The sequence below is a fragment of the Anarrhichthys ocellatus genome, unplaced genomic scaffold (assembly GCF_004355925.1).
Source record: "Anarrhichthys ocellatus isolate YVR2014 unplaced genomic scaffold, GSC_Weel_1.0 scaffold18, whole genome shotgun sequence".
NCBI lineage: Eukaryota > Metazoa > Chordata > Actinopteri > Perciformes > Anarhichadidae > Anarrhichthys > Anarrhichthys ocellatus.
The window spans coordinates 83,573-88,572 of record NW_022280048.1 but is presented as its reverse complement, the minus strand read 5'-3'; the positions used below and the strand labels follow the sequence as shown (position 1 = coordinate 88,572).

At 42.2% G+C, this 5,000-nt stretch overlaps 1 protein-coding gene across 1 annotated transcript in view; it reads left to right on the top strand.

The window, feature by feature from the left end:
• rtn4rl1a (reticulon 4 receptor-like 1a) overlaps positions 1–5,000 on the top strand; it is a 70,881-nt gene that overhangs the window by 985 nt on the left and 64,896 nt on the right. The window lies entirely within an intron of this gene.

The following is a 5,000-nucleotide window of genomic DNA, read 5'->3' as shown; positions in this document are numbered from 1 at the left end:
CCAGTGAGCGTGAAAGAAAGATAACTTAGGAGAGCGCGTGAGAATGAGATTGTCGGAAAGAAAGTTCACAATTGTGCTTTTTTTGTCATAAAAGTTTCACCTGTTTGGGCACTTTGTGTGCGCACACCTATAGGGCTCGGGAGCGCACGCGCTCGTGTGGTTAAATTGGCGTGACAGAATGAGGCGCGCAGTCACACCAACAACCGGATATTTTGACTTCTGTCTGCGCTCAGGGAGAGAGGGAGGCTCCTCCGGTGGACGTGTAGGCAGGAGAATAACAGCACGCGCCCGTAACACCTTGCTGTTTACTATCACACTGACACGCGGCGGTTTTGTGGTGCGAAAAGGTATCAGGTTTTACCACGATGACCTTGCCTCTGTGCGTGTTGACATGGAGGCCCCAACCCCACTGTTAAGCCTATTTTTCTGTCGATGTATGCGTGCGTGAACCTGCACGTGTGTGTTGAAGAGAAGGTCTAATTAGCGTCACTTTTGACATATCATAAAAGGCCCTATACAGAAACTAATGATCCAAGTTAAAAGAGACCATGCATTCAGTCATCTACCAACCCCCCCCCCCCCCCCAAAAATAAAAATAGGCTTACAAGTGTGGCTACTGTGAAAGGCAGACTGTCAGTTTGCTAATGCGGATAGCACACGACTGACGGAACCCTGAGCACATAAAAGAAAAACATTCGTTAATAGAGACACTGGAAGTCTATCATTCCTCATGTCAATGCGGGCCAAAGCAGAGGAGGGAAACAACGCGCATACATCCGTGCCCATCATTTTCTATTAGCTCACTTGGTTGGCCCGAGTCGGGGCACAAGCTGGGCGACCTCCTCATTAAGGGTGGGACGTAATGGGCCTGACAGAGGGCTGATTAGTGCTGCCCATCGTATGTGCGTGTACGTATGACAGAGCAAAAGAAAGACAGAGAGAGAGCTCGATGGCTAGAGACAGACAAGCTTTAATTTTAATCTTGCTGTAATTTCAGATGGATAGCACCCCCCACACACACACTCGACACAGTGGTGATGGCTAATGCGTTATGCTTTGTATCTCCTCCTACAAATATTTGGCTGTCAGTAACAATAATACAATTCAGGGTAATTGTGCACAGTCTGCCTGAGATACAGTTATCTATGTCTGTCACCTTTACCCACAGTCTCTCTCTGCGGTGGGATAAAACAAGTGAGAGAGTGAGGGGAAGGGGGAGAAGTGTTCTTGTGTAATGAAAACTCCCTCTCTCTTTCTCTCTTTGTCTGTCTCTCGTTCTTTCTCTATCTCTCTGCTTGGCCAGTTGCTGCTGCCAGCTCCAGGCTGAGAGCAGAGAGGCCTGTCAGGCTGATTGGCTACTAGCTGGTTGGTTTGGGTAGCTGCCGAAGCTTTGTTTCCCAGCTTGTTTGAAGCTGGATTTGTTTCCCTTACTTGACTTTGCCTCTGTTTCCAACTTTAAGTTGTCTCTGTCTTTATCCACAGCTTTTCACAGTAACACACACACACACACACGCACTGGCACTGCTTGAACAAAACACATGCCAAACCTTAAAATTAGTTATGAAAAGAAAAGCTCTTTTATTAAGAAAGGCACAAATGAAAGGCTTTATTGTGCTCTGTCACAGTCTGTTTAAAAGTGCACACACTCAGAGTTGCATTTGGATTTTTATAGTTTCAGCTAGGCCGGCAGCCAACGATTACTTTTATTAGCGATTCATCTGCCGATTATTTTCCTCAGTTAATCAATTGGTCTATAAGATGTTAGCATTTGAGAAGCTGGAACCAGCAAATATTTGGCATTTTAGTTTGAACTTTTTTTTAAATGATCAATATAGCCTCAGATTAATTTAGTCAACAATTGATACTGCTTGTTTTTTCTGTATATTTTATCAGATATCATTGAATTAGTAATTTACACTTTGCATTGACTAATGTCTTGGTACATTAACATAAAGCCCATGCTTATTCTAATTTAGATTTTGCCCAAACTAAGCACTATTCATCTATTTATTTCATTGTTTTAAAAGATTTGCAGCTTTTTGCCATAGCTAATAGTTGCAAACACTGACAAGCAGAGCTGATCAGCAGTCAGATTGTGTGGATGAAATCAAGAGTAAACATGACAGTGGTGGGTCAGACATCAATACACAGCAACATTTCTGGCATCCTTTTGAGGCATTCAGAGACTCCTGCGAGTATTTGTTAATCAGCAAACTGCTATCTTCTGCAATTTTAAAAGGTTAAGGAGTTTTCCCAAATATAAGATCCAGAACCTAAAATAAGAGTATGCATGCTTTCATACAGGGATAAATACAGTGATTTTGAAAACATTGGTGGTTGAAAGCGGTTTGAGTGAAAGCGATGACAACATAATCTATGGTTTGGTCGACAGAGAGCTGTGCTGTGCAATTTGATAAAAGGCAACTGGAAACTGAAAAACTGTTGTGAACGATCATCTAAAATGCTTATTTGTATTTTAACTTTCAACTTTTTAATGTGGTGTTTCATCTACACAACTTTTGTTTTCCTATATTTGTTTACATTTTGGCAAAATGGCACCATTAAAAGTACTGTATACCAAATTAGCTATAAGGAGTTCCTGTTTGCAATATAACCATGGTATATATATATATATATATATATATATATAAATATATTGTTTGTCTCAAAGACACACAAGTTCAATTTATGTGGAAGACAGCATGAATTTTAGATTTCTACATAAACAGCGTGAGCATTTTGGGGGAATAGTGTGTATGACATGTATGTAAACTCCCTCTTCTCAAGTTGGGAACTTGAACTTCTAAAAGGCACGACACTGTCTCTTCTTCTTATCATCACTTCATAATATGATTTCATCCTCTCGCTGTCGGCCCCCGTCTATCAATATACTGAAATCCACGAAAATGTGCAATATCTGAAGAACGTTCTGTGATATTACCTTCAGCCAGGATAACATATAGCTAACTTCAGCTCAGCACTGAAATCCACTGATCAATATCACTACACGATGGCAAAATTGCAAGTCGCTGTTCCTTCAGAGTAGCGCCTCAACCTCGCTCGAGAGCCAATGGCTTTCTCCGGGTCCAAATGTGAATAAAGTCTGCCCTGATTATGGAACTCTCCGGCAGTTTTATGGAGTTCCTGCTTAACTTGATCCTAAACGAAGGAGAACGCTGTCCTGATTCAACCCAAACATTTTCATACACTTTTTACGCACTTTCTCATTTTATCTGATGGCATTGCAAAAAGACTAACGCTAACATCCTTACTTTGTCTCTCTGAGCTGACAGTTGCGTTGGCACACACGTACATTTTGCCTGCAGGCTGTCAAGTAGTCTACAGTCAAAACAATTAGAAGCTGCTGTTGCTGTTTTGTGTTGCTGTGCGTGTGGGTTTGTTTGCATCTATGATAGCCTTGGTGGATGATAATAACATATGGATTAGTGACAAAATGTTTATTCGGGTCGTGAAGCACCAAATGGCGGGGTAAGTGAGTGCTGAGATTGATCCAAATTTGCTCTTGCAGTACCGACATCCTGATCCAGTGGACCGATTTTACAGATTAGGCCGGGGCACACAGTATAGGGAATGTGACACTTTGTGTGAATTCTGTGGATGTATCATATTAGAGAACTAAATCATCTTGGGATCTGATGACTGGAATGGAATTCATATGACAATCAATTACATCTCTAATGCAAGTCACAGTGGAGAGCAGGATGAAACGTTTCGGCACACACAGCAGGCGTCCGTGCGATGGCCGTGCATATCAATGCCCTTTGCAACCGCTCCTCCTGCCTGGTGTCAAGGTCACTCACAGACTCCTTCTTTCTTCTGCTGCACCCTGAGCTCAGTGTGGTCTGCCTGCTCAATTACATTTGATCATTACGCTGCACTACAATTTTCCGGAATAATGTGTGTACCGCTCACAACCGATACACCGCCTTTAAATGCGTTAAAATAATTACAGGGACTGATGTTTTACAGCTCCGAGCTTCTAAAGTGATGAACACAATGCACAAAAAAAAAGAAAGAAAGAAAAATAAACACTTAATGAGCAGGAGTTGTTTTGATGCGAAACAAACAACTAGAAATGATGCTGCACCTAGCATGAAATGGCATTTCAGAACGGCCCTGTGGTGTTTCATTCCAACTTTCTTGCCAAACAAAGCTCTGTCCCATTTATCTTTACCTACAAACATACTGCTTTGCTCTTTCAACAGTTGCTCAACAGAGCTAGCCATAACAAAGGAAACATTTGCACAATTTGACATTCTTAAAAACAAAAAAAAGTAGTAAGAACCATAAGGCTAGCAAAATGAAATGGCTTATAGGCTACTTACTACCTGCTGCTGCAGTCAAGTTGTTACTGGATTGTTTGTAAATATGGTGCTCTAATTTGCTTATGAATCACTGCGGTTCACCTTGAGAGTCAGCTACACACACACACACACACACACACACACACACACACACACACACACAGCAGGAAGGTCCTTTGTGAATAGAACCCAATCAAAGGAGACATTCCTCCCTATCAAGAGCCCTGTGGAGGCCTTGGATTACAGGTTCACGTAGCAACAGCCAGGCTAGTTGTGCATGTATTGCGTGTGTTTGATACATAGACAGGGATTTAGATGCATGGGTGTGTCAGCATACGTGAGCATGAGAACGTTTTTGGATTAAAGGGAGACAAATGTGCATGGTCACATCGCAAGAACAGTGATCATAAGGAGTCTGTGAGTGAGTGTGTGTGTGTGTGTGTGTGTGTGTGTGTGTGTGCATGAGCCTCAGGAAGTGTTGTGTAAATGTCAGAGCTGGAGTACTAGAGACAAGCAGAAAGTGAGGAAAGGCAGAGTAAAGTGTGATACAGAGACAGAAAGATGGACACAGGTAGAAAATGAGTAATTATTTGGAAACAGACTTCACCTGGAGGATGAAGGAATGAACAGAGAGAGAGAGAGAGAGAGAGAGAGAGAGAGAGAGAGAGAGAGAGA